The sequence below is a fragment of the Vidua chalybeata genome, chromosome 3, assembly GCF_026979565.1.
Source record: "Vidua chalybeata isolate OUT-0048 chromosome 3, bVidCha1 merged haplotype, whole genome shotgun sequence".
Classification (NCBI taxonomy): domain Eukaryota; kingdom Metazoa; phylum Chordata; class Aves; order Passeriformes; family Viduidae; genus Vidua; species Vidua chalybeata.
The window spans coordinates 47,810,766-47,832,125 of NC_071532.1; positions in this window are offsets into that span (position 1 = coordinate 47,810,766).

Here is a 21,360-nt window from a genome sequence, read left to right on the forward strand (position 1 = left end):
ATTCCCAGCTCATGGGTCAACCCCAGACTCCCTTACTGAGTACCAGACCAGCATGGGAGTTTTCTCATTTTCCATACATAATGCAATAGACTATGAGAAAAGGAAATGGAGAGAGAACAACTTATGATACCTTCTAAACCTATTCAGGGAAGCTTCAAGGAGTTCTGTAATGTATAAACTAAAATTAACTATTCCTTACAGGGAACTGTTTCTGAGGGAAAAAAAAAACAAACCATAAGGCAAACAAGCAGCTATTTTTGGAGGACATAAAAATATAGTAACAGGAGTTATTGATGGGTATAGCCTTGTCAGAGAAGCTCAATAACATTATAAACTCAATCACATCCTCAGTCTTTTACAGCTTCTCAACAGTAATGGTAACCCAATAAAAAGAGATTGCATACAGTTTATGTCACTTTTTGTACATTTTAAAGCTATTTTATTTTCTACTCAGAGGGGAAATACTTTCTGGGAACATCATACTGAAAAATCAAAACTCCTCTTTCCAGCTTTTCTCCTAAAAAGTAACAGAGATGTCTTTGGGAACCAGCAGCTTAATCCATGTAAGCTCCTGCTGAGCTGTCCACTGGGAATTGCCTGAAAATAATTTCTTATGGAATTCCATTGACAGTGATAAAATTACACCAAAGGTGAATTTGGTCCTGCTTACAAGGAGGAAGCACAGAATCACAGTAACTACTGTGCTACTTGCATCTGAACATACTAGTGGCTTTGGAATTTTTCTCTTTGTATCTGGACTGGGAACATTAGGGAAAATCATTAAGGACAGAAGGAATTAACAAGCCTAAGGGCAGCTATCCAGTGAGATGTAGTCGTTATCTATGTGCCCAGAGCATTTGCCATGAACTCATTAAGAAACCTTACTGTTTTATAGCTGGTGAGAAATGCTCATTCAAATTACTTTACAGCAACAGTGCTTTGTAAATTAGAAGTCAGATAAATGAGGTCCTGTTGTAGAAAAATTCCACTTAATAACTGGGCTGTCTCTGGAAGACAAGAGGTTTCAAAAGGTTTTGTTCAGTTTCCTCACATTGGTAAGTCTTGGCAAGAACAGAGAAATTAAGCAAAGCTGGCCATATTCAACAAAACCAAGGTGGTCATGGAAGGCTGAGCAGACTTGGGGCACTGGAGCTGTGTTGGACTGGAGGGGGTGTAAGCACTCAGGTAATGATTCTTTGTATAAGGAAAACAACCTGCCAGCCTGCCTGAGCCTAGCAGACTGCACAAGGAAAGCTGCAGATGCAAAAGGAATATTTTATTGGGTGAAGTTTTGACCCTCAATAAGCCAACCAGATATTAAGACTGGGACTGTGGACTACTCTGATGATGCAGAGGGTTTTGTATTTTTTTATGTATGTTGTATATTGTATACTTTCCAAATAAAGCTGTTTGCAATTTCATCTTCTAAGACTCTCGTATAATTTTAAAAGGTTGAAGGTTAAAAGGTTGAAGAATACCTGAAAAACCATTAGGAAGAACACCTGAAAAACCATTAGATTCAGTCTCTGAACCATGAGAATAGATACATTTTTGGACAAGGAAGATTCAAAGAAAGACTGTTGAGAAAACTGAGTCTGGCTCTGGCAGCAACCGCTGACATCTGGTACAAAGTCACAAAATAAAAAGGGAAAGAGACTGAAACATATGACCTCAATGAAATAACAGTTCCTGTGGCATGGTGGAATAGTATGAGATAAATATATTTACACCAAGAAAAGGGAATAGAATGCCATTCCTCTCAGGATGCTATGAAATGCAATATAGTAGTATTCCCCTGTCTTAAAATTTGTAAGTGTATTACAGATAGAAAGAGGAGTGAATATGAAAAAAATAATTTAGTTTAGTTTAATGGACAAAAAATAGGAAATTGGTTGCTTTATTCTTTTTGTTATGCTGTCTCATACCACTTTTATTGTTCCTCTTCCAAAGTGCAAGAAGGCCTCAATAAGTGTGTGATGCCAAAACCACTTTGGATTTAGAAACAAAATTCTATCCTTATAGCAGAACAGTCATTCAAAACTGTAATAAATTACATACCTAATATGATAAAACAGTTATGAGAGTGGGGAAAGTGAGGGCTTGAGACTTCTCTTTCTTTATTTTATTTATTTCTTGAGCGCTTATGGGGCTCCCACTGCTGCAGAACCTAAAACTCACCACTTTAAGAAATTATTCTCCTCATACTTAGATGGTGTTAGGGAGCTAAAGGAGCAAGTCCATGATAAGTGACTAGTCACTTCTAGATCCTAGAGTCCTGATGGTGCTCCTCAAATTTCTTTCTTAGATCATTGAGAAATTAAATTTTTCTTTCATTCTCACTGATCAGTTCCCTGGAGTTCTGCTGCTTTTTAGCTCCAGAGAAAGTTCTTTATCTCACAGGCTCAGCAAATTTATTTAAATCCCCAAATTGGACAGTCTCCTCAATTTAAGTGCTTCTTGGCCATAGCAAACCAGACCTAGCAGCTATCCTCAGCACATTCTGCAGAAAACATATACACAAGTAGATTTGACCTCAACCAAAAAAAAAAAAACAAACCAAAAAAGTTTTGGAAGCATTTAAACGTCCAAAATCTCAAAGCAATAACTCAAATATTTTGCCCTAAAACCTGTTAATAATTATTTTTCATCAAATAATGAGTGAATAATAGCTGGCTGGCAGAGATTAGTTCATATTGGTATGACTCTCTCGGGGATGGATGTTTTAAATGGAAAAGAATTATGCCTCCTGAGTCTTTTAGGCTCCTAGCTATGGGAAGTGATTTGGTACTCCAGATCACCTGGCCAAGTGGTCCAAGTAACGTCTGGAGGGCTATACCAAATGAAGCTCTACGTGATTCAGAACATAGCAAAGATTTAAGATACAAATTTTTCTCTGAAGTATTTCCTATTTGCAGCTCAATGCTGAAGCTACTGGAAACACCCCACCAGAGTGCCAGCTTCCCCTTGGAAGTGAGGTGATCCAAGGTTTTTTCAGTTTTTAAGTACCAGATTCAAGACTTTGTTTTCAAATGGTCATGGAAAACCAAAGGTGAGTCCTTTTGCAGATTTAACCCTATATGACTTTTCAGCTGTCCCAGCTGCATAGGAAACTGAATGAAAGGCTACATGCCAGCTACTACTAAACTACTTTAAGAATGAACTAAACTGTTCACTCTAAAGAAGAATCACTTCATTTATTAAAGTTAGATATCTGATCTTGTCATGTACATAGCTCCTTATTTGGTGGGAAGAGAAAAAGGCTGAACAAATTACCCTTAAGCAGTGCCTGAATGTTTTATGGTAAGAACCTCGGTGGATGACCTGGAATAACTTTTCGATGGCTACATCTGGATTGGACAGATCCCATTTTTTCTGTGTTTAACATTATCAAGAGGAGACACTAAGGCAGTACTGTCAAACAGCTGGTTTTCATCAGGAAGAAAACTACCCATGACACATTAGTCATACATATGCTTGTTTAGGCCAAGAGCCAAATGATGCAGCCATCCAGTCAGGGATGTCTCCCTAGCAAGAAACAAGCCTTAGCTTAGAAGTGGGTAGCAATAGGTTAAATAATAGCACCTGGTCTCACTGCTTCCTGTTTTTTGTTTTGTTTTGGTTTTTTTTTTTTTTTTTTTTAACTATTAAAGGACATCAAAATGCTTAGGGAGCTAAGAAATAAAACTTGAAATACATGCAATATACCTCTTTGAGCCTTCACCAGACAAAACAGGAGGATAGGGGGCTTGTGTTGAGCTTTCACACATGGTTTGCTTATAATGTGAGATTAACTGTCAGTGACAGCATTTAGCTGGTTGAAAGAATGCATTTTTCCAGCATCTTCTCACAAAATTCTGTTTTCCAGCAAGCTCCTTAGGTACTGAGTCTCTCAGAATAGCCCAAATGGATTGCCAAAATCCATGAAAACAAAATGACTGTCACCACTGATTAATGAAAATAATACACATGCTAGTAGGCGCACACTCACTAATCACATTTTCCATGTACAAGCCCTAATCTTGTATTTGCATTCAAAAATACTTATTTTGCATAAAAAGGAACAACAAAAGAAGCTGAAAGTAAATACTCTGTGGGAGGGCATAGTCTGCATTTCATCTGCAACAGCCTGTGTCTGAACTGAAGATGCAATGGTAGCTGTCTTCAGCTGATACCAGATTCCTAGTGACTGAATGGGGTTATACAGAGAGAAAAGATTCTGGTGTTTCTTATATGTCATCACAGTCTTGAATTTTCCAGACTAGGAAAATACAGCTTTGATAAAAGTGACAAATAACAAATTGATGAAAGTTAAGCATGAGGAAGCAACTCTTTCTTCAATATTTTCACAACATCAAACCCTCCAACTCTCTAAAAGAAACACAGTGAGAAGGACAGGACTGTAATTACTGGAGCTGTAATTCTTTTTGTTGTGCATGTTTAGACACCAAAAATTGTACTCCAGACAACTGAACTCCAGGCTTCTGCTTGCAGTACCAGGTTCTCCATCTTTCTTCTCTCCTAGCTCCTTCAGCAATTTCCAAATGCTGGGCATGTCTCCTCTGTAGCAAGGAAAACAACCAAAGCCAAGCACACGTAACACTGGTCATCCTCTCCTCTTCTCCATCCTTTAGCCCTGGGCCCAGTTGGCAATTGCCACCTCTGTGCAGATGGTGGCCTTCTCATTCCTCCTGCAGTTTTTTCTCTTCCTTGGTTCTCACTGCCAGCTTTCTGGTGAGAATCTAATTAATTTATCTAGCAGAGTGATATTACCTTGTTAGCTGTATCATGAAGCCATGCTAAATGGAAAATAAAAGGAAAGAAGTCGAGCCTGGAGAAACATAGTGGGATTTTTCCTTCATTCCCTAATTTCTGCTACAAGACTATAGGTGTAAGAACCCAGGTAAATGGTTTTGATTTAATGAGCATCCAATCTGCCACCAAACCTATTTTGTATGGCACAAAGCCTATTTTTTTGTTTTGTTTTTTCAGTAGTTGGCTGAAACTCAGAGCATATGGAAATGGCAAGTACTATGAGCTGAACAGCCAGTGCTTCTATAGCTGGCTGGACCACTCTTAACATTCAAAATCAGACTTCCTTTTCACAGTGCGTCCAAACCATAAATGTCAGATCTAAACTTCCTCTTGAACTTTGCAAAGCTGAAGCCTGGTGCTGAGCTCAGCAGCTGCAGACCAAGATGAGCAAATGTTGGAAAGTCTTGGCCTGGCCTGAATGGCTGAAAACCAAGCCTTATGTTGTTCATGTAACTGCATTCAGGGAATATCTCTAGGTCAGAGGCCTGGTTTTCCTGGCCATTATAAAGTAGCTTTTTCTCTTAATTACCTCAAGGTAACTGGCTCTGTGAGTCAGAAAGGGATGCAAACAGCCCTCATGCAGAGGACTCACAATATCTTCCCTCCTGTGTGCCAAGGTTTCTGCCCCTATCGCACAAGCCAGTGAGACACAACCATGAGATCAGCTGTCTGCAGCACCACTGTGATACAACACCATAACTCCAGATTAAGATGGGAATCTTCTCCTTTCCCCTGCCTTTGCAGCATTGATAAAGTGAACCATAGAATGTTAGCTATCAGGTTTTTCACCATCCTTCCAATAAAGCTATGTCCACATTTATTGAGATTTTTTTGTCTATTTGAGATTTTTCTTTATTTTTAGCCCCCAGACCAGTACTGTGAAGACTTCAGTTTCTACAAAATCATGAACTTGACCTTAAAGAAACTCTGACAGTACATTATTGCCAGCATTCTGTTGAACTCATCCTCTGCTAGTGGCCACATCCAACCCAAGGATGTCATGAAGAAAGTAGCTGGTTGGGAGTGGAGACAATGTGAGTCTTGCATCATAAGTTCAGGTGTCTTTTCGGCTATAGAGATGAGGAATGTATTCTCACTTCACATGAACACACATATATAGTCACTGACTTCTTCCCAGCACCCAGGTTGTCTGAAATCAAACTAGTGAGGAAGTTTTTGTGTTTTTGCTATTGTCAAAAACCTGTCATTTATAGCCACTTACTGCAAGGAGAAAACAAGAGTCTGCTTTTTTGTACATAACTCCCTGAGGTGTGAAGCATCAGAGGAACAAGCTCGGTTACACTGCCAGCTATTCAGCCATGCAAAGAATCAGCTTTGTGAGAAATTACATAATTAATTCTGCTTTTAAATTGGCATTTAGAGAAGGACTTCAAATTCCTCTGGTTTATCTTTAAAAAAAAAAGAATTTTATATTTTGCGCAGTAGTACTTCTTTAGTAAAAAATTTTTTTTCTTCTTTTTTGAAGAAAGACATGATTTCTCAATTTCTTTGAGCTCTTCTAACTTACAAGATAAATGTTCAAGTGGTAATTTTTTTGACCCAGACAAAAAGAGAAGAAATACTAAAAGCCTAAAGTTATTGGTGGAATTTTTCATAGGTGAATATCTCAGGGAAAGCCAATATCAAGTAAAGATTCTGTATTTCTAACACAGATTGATTTTAAAGCTGGATTCCCAATAGAAATTGTACTGAAGAAATAGTACAGATCTTGGAAAACACACGCCAGAAACAAGGGAAATAATTAAATTTTGAATAGGAAGGCGCTGGAAGAGTTAAGATCATCCAGGGACATAAGGGTAGAAAATCTGGGAAAGTAAAATGCCCCATAATCTGTAATTTTCTCTTTTGAATAGATAACAATTAAGAAGATAACATTGATTTGGTTTGACCTTAGAAAAAACACTAGCTATTCTTTTGCAAAAGACCACCACTATCAGTTCATTAAAAATCTCATCAACTCAAGTACCAGCCAGCACAGCACTGCTCTGACTTCACAACAAATTAAAACAAACACTAAAGGTCCATCTTCCTCTACCTTTTGGTAGAACATTATTTTCTCAGTACTTAAGGTTAATGCATTTAAGTGAGAATTAGAGATGCCATATGTGTACACACCATGAGATACAGGAGGTGGGAAAGGACTGAAAATTGGATATGGAAGACGATTGATGGCCTGGACTACATCCTTACTGCTTTGAAGATGAGTAACCAGAAGCAATGTTTATCCAGGCTGGGAAGCTGGGAATGCTTTTTGGGTTCATTGTTTTTTGGTGGGTGGTGTGTGTTTGGAAGTCACCAAGCATTACCGTACGGCAAATATAGAAATCAAAATGTCACTGTTATTTGGTTACTACTTGAAAGACTCTCCTCTTCCTGTACAAGAAGTAATGTGTTTTTCTTTCTTCTCTTTTTAAAATCAATAATTATTTTTTAGTTTTAGATTACATAATCCTTTCAGACTTTGCTGCTCTTTTAATTAGTCGGTTATCACGATCTTTTAAATAGCATTTATGTGCAATCCTGCATGTCCTTTAATCCTGTCTGTTCAGCGCCTTTTCTGTGACTTGCTTTCTATACAAGTATTTTCCAAATGAAAACCTTTCACCATCTCTTCAGTCTTAAATTATCCCTTCTGCAGCAGAAAGAAAGCACAAGCCAGTAAGTATGTCAATTCTAACCTTCTCAGGTTTTGCACTCCGTGAAATATTGCAAAACATCAAAAGCACTTGAGCAGATATTTTAAAAGCATGCAGAGAACATAAGCTAATTTAAAAATTTTGCTGTTATTGGTACATCTAACAAGAAATACTCTACCATGAGCTTTTAAAGCATCAAACACCTAGTGAAAAAATACCAAATAATTTTCTTCTTGTTTTGTGTGTGGTTTCTCTTAGTGAAGGAGGGGAAAAAGAGAAACTGTTACCTTAAAAACACTCCCTTAAGAGGCACTCAGCTGCTGCAGTTGTGCCTAAATGTCTCCATCTAAATTAAACTGCAAATTTCTGCAGTTACCTGAAGGGGTAAATACTGACTTTTAAAGCTTAGTTAGATCTTCTGTAAACTACTTTTGTTTTTCTGCTTTCAGTGTGTTCTGTTTTCTCTTTAATCTAAAGGTGAATTCATTATTTTTGGCTCTAACAATAAAGCCATACTAGAGCTACAGATTTTAGAGAAAAACAGATACAAGATTATGGGTAGGATTAAGACAGGATTTTTCCCAGGAACCTGTTTCTGGTGTTTTTATTTGAGACTGAGCATATATTATGTCATTTTATAGAGTGACAGAATCATTGAGTTTGGATAAGACTCCTAAGATCAAGTCCAGCTGGTTACCCAGCACTTCCAAGTGCACCACTGAACCACATCCATGAGTGCCACTTCCACAGACCTTCTGAACATTCCCAGGGACAGTGATTGCACCACTTCCCTGACCATTCTTTAAGTGAAGAAATTGTTTCTAATGTCAAATCTAAACCTCCTATGATGCAACTTGAGGCCATTTCATCTGGTCCTCTCACTTGTTACCTGGCAGAAGATTGACTCCCACCTCACTAGAAGCTCCTTTCAGGTAGCTGTAGAGAGCTACTGTGGGCTCAGTTACAACTGTTAAAAAGATCCAGACTTTCAAAAACCATTTACACTGGACATAGAAATTTTGAAAAAGAAGATCCCTGTAGGAAGCACAAGTAAAAAGTGAACCTTGGCCGTGACACAGCATTCAGAGCAGCTCGGGGTGATAACTCTGTGGAGCAGTTTGCCCATACATAGATAACTGTATCACAGTTCCATCTAACTAACCTTGTGCTTTACTTGGGGAAAAGTCTCTGCTCCCCTGCGCGCACACACACACACTGAGCCCTGCAGACCATGCTTGCCAAAGGGGATCCATAGGTCTACAGGTTATAGGGCTGCCCTGTAGCTGTGGCTCCCAACAAAAGGCTGAACTCTTCTTCTGAAAAATGACCAAATCCAGAAGACTGTATGTAAATGGGCTATAAGACATAGGCCTTGCTCCTATGCAAGCTGGCACCCACCCTCACCAGTAAGGGTGATTTCTTCTTCCCAGCTGCACTCTGATGCGGAGGCAGCAAACTGGTTCCTCTGCAGCTGCAGAAGAGAAAGCTCTATTCTAAAAACAGTCATGGAGCTATACTGAGCTTTAAACGGGTTGTACTTTGTGCACATACTTCTTTTGCTTTCATATATTTTTTAAACTTTAACACTTGAAGATTTTTCATTTTAAACTATTTTATTGAAGTATCTTCCTGCTCTACTGCTTCCCTATCAGCTGAGTAGCCACCAGCCCTTTTACCATGCAAGCCACATGCACAGCAGGCTCTGAATTTGTGGCTGGGAGCTAAACTGCTTCTGATACTCTGTAGGAAGATTCTAGTAAGACTTTGACAAACTGGTGCAAAGCTCTGTGGTCTGATTTGCTCCAGGTTAGTGCATTCTACCCATTTTGAAGCCTGTAGCCTACTTGGCCTGTATTACACATGGCATGAGCATCACTGGCCTCCCCTCCAGGCAGGGCATCAGCTCGGCAGGCTGCTGGCTTGGCTTACATCCTACATCACATGTTGGATTTGCTGCTTTGGGTCTGATCTGAGTTTAAAGTTCAGGTCCTGTGGGTTTAAGGCATTTTATTGTTGTTGTTGTTTGTCAAGACTGAAATATTTTCCACCCTGATGTTCGTAAACTGACTTCTTGTTATCTCTAGTTAAAAGCCCACAATCCCTTGCTAAAACCAGTGAGAACCATTTTAAAACATTGCTCAGATGTTTTGAAGAATATGGTGTATTTTAATCCACATCTTTGTACATAAGTGAAAATTTGTGAAATAAAACAATTATCTGGGATACCAACACTTGTGCATTCATGACTTGTCACATTAAAGAATCTTGGTTTTCCCCACTGTAAACACTTACCCCTTCTCAGGAAGCCAGGTATCCAGAAAGCCTCTAAATGCATTTTGAATATTTAAAACTTGTTTGCATTAAGATCTCACTCCTACAGTTCTATATCAGAGCTCTCATTTTAGCGAACTTCTGATACAAAGTCTGTTTTTTCCTCTCCTCCTTCCACTTCCTGCATAAATAACAACCTTAAGCTCTTCGGCACAGCACCTGTCTTTCCATACTGCCATGCTGTCCACAGCACAGTCTGAATGCTGTGGGTGCACACAGCATGCAGGAACAGAAGTACACATCTTGGCTGTGCCCATATCCAATCTTCCCCGGACCATTCCAAATAATAGCATCCTGCTGCAATGTTCAGTGCTGAGAACACAGCTCTGACATTGCAGGTTGTACTTTGATTTTGGCAGGAGAGCTACTAGCTGGAGAAAATAAAATCTTCAAGAAGGCAAATTATTCTTTCTCCAGGTTTGTTTCCTGACCTTGCCCTACACAGATATGGCTGTGTAGCATCATTTCTTATGTTAAACCCTAGTAAAGCTTTTGTGTGATTGCAGATGGTTGACAAAATCAGCAAGCAGCCAGCTGGCCTTTCCCCACTGCCATTCCTTTCTCTCTTGCTGTCCCTGTGAAAGTTTCACTAGACATGCTGGCCCTGAGTATCTGGAATATTATAGCTCTACAGTCTGCCAAACACAGAGATACCACCCCAGCTACAGAGACAAAGTTTGTGCTGTAAGAGGTGTCAAAGGGCAGAAGACACATCATGTTCTTGTTTAACAGGGTTGCACAAATAGACTTTATGACATTTTCTTTGTGGGTGTGGCAGGATTGTTCCCCCCTGCTCTCTACCACAGATAGTTAGTTGGTGCATAAAGAGATAACCCAGGCTGAAAGGCCCAGCAAGGGGCCTTCTCTGGTGCCAAAAGAGCTCAGGCCTCAGCTAAGAATCAACATCTTAGTCTGGAGAGCTGATATGGGAAGAGATAAAAGAAATATTCTTGACTAAGAGACACTGTCTTATAAACTATAAAAGACACACGAAATATCACAGAGGCAGAAGCCTCCTACACATGCACACCCTAAAAATGTTTGAGACTTCTTCCTAGAGTTACTTGGTTACTTCCCTGGGGATTGAGGGAGAGAATCTAAGTGCTCCACCACCAATTGGATTCTAAGATACATTGAATCCTGTGTTACATTATTTCTTGGCGAGCTGTAACATTGATAGGTGCCTTTAACCCCACACTGTATGAACCTACTAGTATTTTCTCTTTTTACCCTTATTCCTGATTAGTATTAGTTTGTTTTAAGTCTTATGTCTATTAGTTTTCTGTCTATGAAATAAAAAATTCATTCTATAATAGACTGAATCAGCTATTATTAAAGAACTTGCAAATGAGAACTTGGGTTTTGGGGTGCTGGCTGCCTCAATAAAGCTCCTACCTGCTGCCAGAGGCCTGGGCAAAAGGACTCATCTAAACCACCACATCCATTTCTAACGGTGGGATCAGCAGCCTATTTAAACTTAATTCTTTTCATAGGCATTTTGACAATGCTGACATCAAGGCTTGTTAATTTGGCATCTTGTGCTGCCTGTGCACTGAGACATGAAGAAGGTTTCCTCTTCAGCTATGCTGCCTGTACATGTGGAGGAGCAGCAGGACCTGGAAGGCATGACATTCCCTGCCAAGTGACATAAACCAGCTCTGAGGCACCACTGCTCCTGGGGCAGTGGGCTGTCAGTCCTGGAGAAGCAATTTTTTATGCAGTCAACTCAGCAAAGCAGAGGGCAGAGAGCCAGTAGCTCAGAAATATTAGAAACAATTGCTGCAAGAGAATTTTAAAAGCTTTTGAAAAGCTATAATTTTAAAAACTTTTGAAGCTGGATCATGCCAAAAATAAGACAGAATAGCCTAGTACCTAGAGAATGTGACTTAGAGGAAGCTTGTACCACTCCAGAGATTTATCACTGATTCACATTTCTTTCATTCTCTCCTCTTTCCTCAACATCTTCGCAATTTCTCCTTTTGGTAGTTTTCTGGAGATAGGGCATGCCCTATGAGACAGCAGAAAGCCTTTCCCCTTGCTAATACTGTGAAGACAAATATTGGTAAGCCTTTGCTGGATATTTGTTATTGGCCAACCCTCCGGCAAGTTCCAGTCGGGAAGCAGCAGGAGACCCACAATGGCAGAGCATTAAATAAGCCAGAGCTCATGACACTACTCCCATGTGGCAGGTTCCAGAGCAGCTAATAGCACAGCAATTCTTCCCTTCAGACAAATAAATTAACTTTATAAAAGCAGCTCTTGAGGAGGTGGATGGGCATCTGATCCCTAGCCATGGTAAATGCTTGACTGCACTGCCCCATGGGCATGGCCCAGGCAGGGTGGCCCTGGCCACCCTGCAGGAAAGGGCTCTGATCATCCTCTGGCTCAGCAGGGCCACTCTCAGGGCTGCACTGGCATGGCATTCTTCTCTGGACAGTCAAATGCTGTTGACATCGTTAGCCAGAGGAGGATCACTTTCTGATGACTCCAGAGGTTCAGCAGGGACCATGTTTCTGCTGGCTCCTGATCTTGGATGTTAAATGGCCTCATAAGAGTTTAGGGACCAGAAGAGAAATCTGTACTATCCTTACCCCTACAAACTTTTTTTCTAGCTGTACCTTACAATTCAGTGTCAGAGAAACCAGTGTCCTTTACTCCCATCATGATCTTGCACAGAGAAGCATTGCGGTTACCACAAAACCACCAGGACACTGAAGGAATAGGAGCCCCCCTGCACTTGCTGAGACACACAAGATTTCCAGATATCAGCAAGAAGGAAAGATGCAACATCTGCTTGAAGAGACACTTTTATCTGAGTAAGCCATACTTTTTTTTTTTTTTTTTTTTTTTTGGAGTAAGCACTTGTAGACTTAAGCCAACCCCAAAACTGAATGGAATTTTCCTGCTGAAGCTAGGGGAAGAAATAAAACTAATTTCCTGAGTTAATCTTATGAAAAGCACGATCCAGTATGGGATTGGAGAGGATTATTTCAGCTGAAATATTCTTAAGAAACATTCTTTCATTTATATTTGCTTCAGATGCAGAGGTAGAAGCTCAGAGATGTGGCTGGTGGGCTGCGACAGAAACACAGTCTCCTGTTATGAATGACCTGGTGAAAAAACAGTTACCTGGAATGGCTTGATGACTATGGCTATTTTCCCAGTTTTATTCAAATGTTGTTGTTATCTAGGATGTGTGTCCTTCCAAGAGATCAAAGAGTTTCAAGCACTTAAGATTCAAGAACTCAAGACTTTCAAGTATCAAGATTCTTTCAAGCATTAAAGCAGAACAGAATGTGAGTCAGGGCTGGGATCTAGATAGACTGAGAAAGACAATTGAAAAATAACACTAGAAATACTATGGTTTTCCTATGGAATATGCTTTTTCCAAGGGTGAGAAAATCCTTGTCAGGAAATCCAGTCTTTTCAGCAGACACTGTGATCTGCTATCAGTTGTGCTGCTTTCATGGATTTGTCTTGGAAACACCTGGAATATGGCACCAGATTTGGAAGAACAGCCACTTTCCTCCACCTCATCTGAATGATGAAGTGCTGAGGTGAGGCAGGAGAAGCACTCACCAGGGAGGAGAGGACACAATGCTCCCAGTGCCAGATATCTATCACCCCTTGAGTACTGAATGCAGAATAGATTTACATCTATGAATAAGGGGTCCTCTGGGCCACAGCTTAATGATCTTTTAAATAATTCTGGATCCATCTCAATCATGCTTTCAGTAACCATTAACTAACCATTTACCTGTTCACACCAAAATATAAGTATTTTCCAGCTGCTCAATATACACACATGCATCTCTAAATTGGGTCCAATTTGAATTCCCAGATTCCTTTTTTTTTCTATTATGTCAACACACTGAATGTCTGCAGATGTCCTCAGAAAGTTTGCTAGAGAACAGTCAGTTACAGTCAATTCTGAATATAAAATGTTTTTCCTTTTGTTTGAAATGAAAAATAACCTGAAAGCCTTTTCCTGGTAATAAACCAAGCTTTGTAACATGCATTTTTAAAGGAATAAAAAGAAATTATGCTTTGGAGTATTCACAACTCATCATGGTATCAAAATACATGTGTACTTCTAAGCAAGAATATAGCTATTCTCTTTGATGAATAGGAATTGCTCCATATTTAAGAAGGAAGTGCCTAATGAGGGAAAACAGGCTGGCAAAGCAAATTCCCAGTATATTTGCATCTGCGACTCAACTTGCCAGCAGGTTTTACCCACACGTTTTATTTTAATATTCTGCCATGACTGATAATTAAATCAAATTTCTCTCCTTGACTATCCTTTTTATCTTTGCTCTTCCTTATTTGTTGCCTTGTTTAGTGGATCTTTGTTTTATTCTTAGACTGGAATACTTAGTAGGGGGAGGAGAATTTTGTTTTTAACTTAACACATCAAAACAACAAATCTTGTGATAATGTATGGCTCCTTAAGAACATCGGTCTGCAGCCTTCTCTTGCACGTTCACACATCCTATATTCTCTTCCAGATTGGGAACATTTCACTTAAATTTTATTTTAAGAACCCCAGAAACAAACAAGCAAACAAACCCCAAACCACCCTCAAAACAGAAAATACTGTTGAAAAAAAAGGCTAAAGAAAGTAGCATGTCCATTTAGAAGAGATTTCACTTGAGCGTGAGGAATTCAGGACTCCACACACCTGGAAGAGGCCAGAGGTGCCTGACAACCTGCAGATTGCTCCTTTCAGCATTACCTTCTTTCTCAAAAACTCGTTGTTCCCTTCACATAGCATCATCAGGTCAGCTCTCCTTTCATTACTTGTTCTATGGAATGTTAGTCTCCCTTAGTTGACTACCAGTAATATATGAATACAGCAGCCCATGTGGGTTGTGGTGGGGAAGGGGAAGTGAGCTTTAGAAAACAAACCTAATTTAAAAGCTGAAATTTAAAAAAAAAAAAATCTTTGCTACTTAAATATGTCTAATTTTTACTTAGTTACTAAAACTGGCTAAAAAACCTCAATGCAAATAAACCTGATTTTATTGGATGGCAGGGCTTTAATGAAATTGGAGGTCAATAAGTTTTCAAATCAAGACTTACTTTCCATAAAACCTTCATTTGAAGACAGATATATTAAACATAAATGCAAAGTTTTCTTGAACAACAGAACCCAAGGTATTTCTGCTCTCACAGCACAAGCTCAAATTCATGACATAGTACAATTACACCAGATAGAAAAATGAAAAATGTAGAATGTAATTCATTCAAGCACATTGTTTATATGATTCCTTATTTTTGACATTTCTCCAGTTCCCACCTGTAACTGCTTTTAAGGCTGTAGAAGCCCTGGTTCAATTTATGTGTCTTTAGAGGTTTCAATCCCATACCTTATTTACACATGTTATCAGCCCAGACCCCATGGACAGTCAGTGCCAACTTGAGAGAGGGAGCTCAGCAGCAAATCACTGGAGGTCTGATTCATTCTGTAAAACAAGGCTTTTACTCCCAACTAGCTGAAACAGCAATTAACAGCATAGGCTGTTGTTTACTGGACATGAATAATTCTGCAGTTGGGATTTTTTCCCCAGGCTGTCAGGGAGCATTGACCTTAGGAGAGAGCCCATCCTCACATATGCTGAGTTCAGTTCTGCAGCTGGCCACACCATCAGGAGAGCATGGATCTTGTTTGGGATGCAGATGCTCTTCCTTACTCTGTTATGTTTTAACTATATATGCAGGTCAGCAATCTCAAGATCATAACACCACCTGAAGCCAATGGCATTTTCAAGCAAATAGGACACTGATAAGGGATGGAGACTATTACTATACTGAAAAATCTAAGTTAGATTGAATCAGATACAAAAGAACAAGGTAAAAATGAAAAAGTTGTGCTTAAACTTATTTATATTTGAGATAAGCTTGCAAGTATTTGGATACATATCCAAGATCTTTAGGTCAGGTTAAAATATGAGCCCTGCAGGCCATAAAAGTAAGGTAGATTAATTTCTGGACTACTGCTAAACTGTTTTTTTTTTTTTTTAAGATTTCACAATATTTGGTTCACTGTGCACTTCTGATTTTCTCTCTCTGCCTTTACTACCAACAAAGGTCAGAAATCTTACCGTTTCTCTGTTGTTTTAGGTAGATCATGTCTTGGCTAAGGAAAATGAAAGCTTTTGTTTATTTGTGGACATTAACTAGGACAGCATCTCACAACCTGTCAGTAATAAATAACAGAATTTGTTCCTCCTCTTTAAATCTGCAGCCCATCACACTAACTCTTTCAATGTGCATTTTTATCAGTGTTATTTGATCTTCAAAACCTCTGGAAAGAGGACCACCACAAAAAAGTTTAAGCCTAATTCCAGTACAAGCTCCTATCAGCTTCAAGAGCATATTGCCTTTGTCAACTTTTGGAAATGAAGGTGTGTGAAATATTGGTCAATTATTACCTGGCTTTAACAACAAAGCTACGCTTTTGTTTTGCTCTGACTGAAAAAGAGAGTTGCTAAACTCTTTTGAAATCCAGATAGTGTCAAGGGGAATACTATATTTTCTGAAACTTAATATTTATGAATATATTTTATAATGCAGCCCCAGCTTCTGGAAACAGCACCACATTAGGGCAAATGCATTTTTTTGCAGAATCAAACAGTTGGCGATAAAAGAGCTGTCATTTTAATACCAGGGCTATAGACATCCTAATGACACTGAGCAACTCACAGACTCTGGAGAAAAATGACATCCCTTTTTTTAGATACAAAGTCTAATAACTAATATATTCAAATGTGAATAACAAATAGTACCTTCCTCCTCAAGCACTCATCAGCACCCTGTATTTGTATACTCAGAAAGCAAATCTCCTACATATATACATAGTGTTACATTGCCCCTGTGTACACTCACCTACCTTGCACATGTGATCTGGGTTACTGCAAGTCAAGAAAACAAATCCAGCCATAATTTTCCTGTGAATGTCAAGCCAGATGTCTCCACAGCTGTGAAAGTCTGCCTTTATAAGGCAGATATAAGAAGCACCTGCATGCACATCCTTTCCCAACTAATCCTCATAAAGGGTCTCAGCCAACAAAGCAGCAGTTTGCCATGAACAACACTGCCTTGCCATCTGTACTTGCTCAGGGCTTGAAAACCACTTTTGACATCTGCCTCCAAATGGGGCTGCTTGGGACAAATCTTACCAGATATCTCTCCTGATCTTATTCACAGTAGCTGTTGACACAGTTTCCTTTAGTCTATTTGGAAATAACATTTTTCAATCAATTTTTAGAGTCAATTGAAGCACATGCCCAGTTACAGATAAAACACTGCATCTCCAAAGCTGTCTTGTCTGTGCCTGGCAGTCCCAGCACAGCTCCACAGTTCAGCTATGATTCACCAGGAGCCACAGCTTGATGAAAAGACTGGACTAAATTTCAGTGAAGCTTGACCAAGTCTGCTGCAATTTATTTCTGGGAAGAACTGTGGTTTATGACTGAGAAGAATTGCTGATAATAGCTGAGTTGTGATGCAAGTTTTTGAATTTTCGTACTTGACTCTAAAAACACAGCGTAGACTAAAAAGCTCAGTGCTTATTGAAAGCTGAGATAACAATATTTCTCCTGGAGCTGCTCTTTGTTGTAGCACATGAAAGAGACCTAATATTGGCAGGTTGCCTTCTGAGGTGCTATGGACCAGAATGAGCTAAGTGTCCCTTTCATCACACAATGGAAAAATCCATTTTCCATCTATCTCCAACAAAATGTTTCTACCTTATTTGATCACCATTCAGCAGAAACATGGATGACAAGTTAAAAAAATGCCACAAAAAGAATGAGCCATGCAGAACATTAGGAGAAGAAATTGTAATTAAATATATCAGACGGAGGAAAGCCAAGATGTTTAAGATTTTGAATACTGCAATATCATGATTTGAAACTAAAAATGAAGTAGCTCTGTTTTATCAAGGAAAACTTTCCTCTGGACAAGTTGGACTGTCAGTATTCATCCTGCTCACCCCTCCTGCTCTGTATTTACATGTGCATAATTGTTGTGACACAAATCTTGTACCTACACTTCTTGTTTTACCTCTTGTGGATTATTTTACTTTCACAGTCACAAAGACAAGATCTCATGGGTCAAAGTATAGGTGAGGTTTCTTAGCTTGTTAAGCACTGATATATTAAACCCTTGCAGAAGATTAGCAAAAATATATTTCTCTGTCACATCAGAGTTCAGTTTGGCCTAGAAATTTCAAGTCTACTGAATAGGTTTTCCCCTAAATTCAGAAAACCTCTATCAATCTTATACCACTGATCATTCCTTTGCAAATTTGTTCTTGTACTCATATTCCATGCAGGAATACACTCTTTTGCCACTTCCATTAAATTTTTCATTCCAGTTTTCTCCAGTGAAAGAGTGTTCTGATTGTCCAGTCTGCCCAGTCAAGCAGCATAAGCTCTCATAACCTCTGACAAAAAGGTCACTTTGCTAGGATTTTGCTATTTAGCATTTATTCTAAATCTTGATTTTTTTACTCAACATTAAAATAAGTCATTTTGTGTTCTGCAGGCCCCAAAGGTGGCCAAACTGCTTTGGGAGCAAATTTATTTTGAAGGTGATGGCTGAGAGTCTTTGCATGCACTGAAAACACTGAATTCTTGCTATTCAGATGTCTGCCCATGAAAGAATGTATATGCTTTCCTTTTCCTCTCATATTCTAGATCCAGGTTAAAAAAATAAAATGGAAGGAGCAATTCTTATTAGGTAAAATCATAGTTCTCCATGTGGAACCAGATTTTATTCCTAACTGTAGTCTTATAAATTAGTCTCACAGTGTTAGAGAAGTAAGGTGATACCCTTCACAACTTTGGTCCCCTTCCTGGACTCTGTGCTACTGTTTGGGTTTTTTTTCCATTCTGTTTTTAATTCCCTTTTTATAATAAAGTCAGTCTTCACTGCCCATCCTGAATTACATTTTAGTACTGCAATTAGGCTCTTAAACAATTGCAACATGGTCCCCTCAGGCAAGGGACACAGGAGATCAACAGAGCAATCTGTGCTTATTGTCTTGTATATCATGCTACTGTGACACTGAAACTTTTTGCTTCTGCAGAAGAGAGGTTTGCAGGAGGAGCCTAGAGGTCGTTTGGTTGTGCTTGCAGTATCATGAACGGTGAATGCAATGCCTTTAATCTAATACAGGTGCCATAAAATATGTTGGCAGCAATTTTACTGTGCTTTTACCAAAAATGAACTGGATTTTAAAGAAAAGAATTTTACAAACATGGAAGGAATTAGTCAATAGCAAACAGGACAGGACACAATGTGAATTTGCCACTGTTAGATCAGATTAGACTGATTTTCTTTTCTGCTGAGATAATTAGTATTCACACAGGGAAAGATATGGTTGATCTAATATCAGAAAATATTTAAATGACTACCACATAGGTAATTATTAAATTTGAGAAGATAGGGAATACCTGTGAGAATCATAAGCTTCAGGAAATGGGCTAAAGAGAGTGGCTTGGAAAAGGGTATGAAGCTGGAAGGAAAAAAAAAGTGTATAGCTTGTCAGGAGCTGGTCTTTTGGTCTCATCTTACATAATGTTCTTGTTAGTGCTTGGAGCATGCTGGTAAAGTTAGCGATCCTATAAAGTTGGGAGGCATTATAGAGATGTAATAGGGTTAGACACTTGTATTGGCAGAAATGGATGACCTTGCAGTCTGGAGTAACAGAAATTGCACAAGTGAATGTCATTCCACAGAGAAAGCTAGTTCGTTTCAGGATGGATAGCTAAATCTTCTGCTTTAAGGCATGGATATCAACTAGAAGTAATGGGAGAGGAGAAAGAGCTGATTGTTTCCAAGTGTGGAATAGTCACTTCTCACTGTGATGATCAGGAAAAGCATTGCTGTAACACTGCTGCAGTCAGCCATCTTTGCAGAAGGGCAGAATTTTCCCTACCAGGCCCTTTCCATACACTCAGAGAAGGAGCACATTAGGAGGTTGGCATTTATAGCACTGGGACAGGGCACTGTGGTGAATGGAGCACTCATCCTTTGCAAAGCCATTCTCTCAGGTTCCCAAAAATGCCGATGGACATAGCACCTCAGTGCCACTACCAGTGACATTCAGCTTTTAGAGCTTTCTCAGTGGCCATGTCAGAGACTATTTAAAATGAAAGGAATCAGATTCTTGGGAACAAGATGTCAGTGAGAAAGAAGTGCTAGTATGTCATTCTGTGTTAGGTTAGCTGAATGTGAGCCTTCAATGAAATAATATCCAAACATTTTATGCATCTGGACAGTATGTTTACCTTGGAACTAATTCTTCCTGGGCTCCTAAGATTTTTTCATTTGTCCAGTTTGAATTTAGCTTAAATAAAAGCATAGAATGTCAAAGAAAGCCAAACTGCATGACAAGTCTTCATAAATTACTAAATATTGGGAATGTCACAGCAGAAATTCTGTCTTTGTACCTTATAAAGCTGTCACATTAAACTGATGAAGGGCCAGTCTGAAACCAGGCAACACATTTATTCTGAAATGAACTTACAAAAAAAAAAAAAAAAAGACCCCAAACAAAAAACACCACCACAACACCACCACCACACCACCAACAAAAAACCCAACAAAAATCCCACAAAAAACAAACTTGTTTCCAAGCCAAATAGCAGGTATATCTCAAACTTGGTCTTCTAGAGCACAGTCACATGGTATTTCAAGTATTAATACGAAGTATTCAAGTAAATTTAAAATATACCCCAAAAATGTAAGTGAACTTTTTCCTTTACTTCAGAGAAGAACAGGACCCATCCTTCTGAAATTAGAAATTTCCTAAACACGTTTGTGTCTCAAGAGAGGATGTGGGGGAAAAAAAGCAGACAATAGGGAAGATCACATTGCATAATACATTATTAAAAGGGTCCTCAAAGTGAAAGCTATAGAATACAAAACCTTCAGAATCTGACCAGAGATGGTACTGCCACGTAGAAGAATATGAAAAAAAATGATAAAATTGACTAAAATACCTTTTAAAGATTAGTGAGGAAAAGCTCTTAATTTCCTAACAGAAGAAAAAATATGAATTATTAATGAAGCTGAGTTCTGACTGCTGTTGAAATTGAAAGTAGGCCTGCAGAGTTAGACATCTGGCCCTGAGCATGGCTCCACTCCAAGTCCGGGAGAAGACAAGAAGAGAGAAGCTTTAGCAGAGAGGCAAATACACTGTTCATTGGAAATACTTCTACCACAGAGGAGGAGCAAAAGTTTTCCAGTTCTGTCTACCCCAGGGACACCCTATGACAAATGTCCTGTGTTCATGTTTCAAAACACATCTGCTAAAGGGACAGAATCTGGTGAACTGATCAATCAACAAAAAGATCAATCTTTTTTATCTTAAAAAAATAAAGAAACAGCTGGAGAGTACCACAGTGTTTAATTAAAAATGTGTTTATCTGCTAGACACATTTTTCTGAGATGGAGGTTCAAATTTTGCAACTTTCACAGATCTGAGCAGATTCCAGGCTGTCCAGGCATGGCTAGAGCTGAGCTCTGCCTTCATCTACTGCACAGTGGC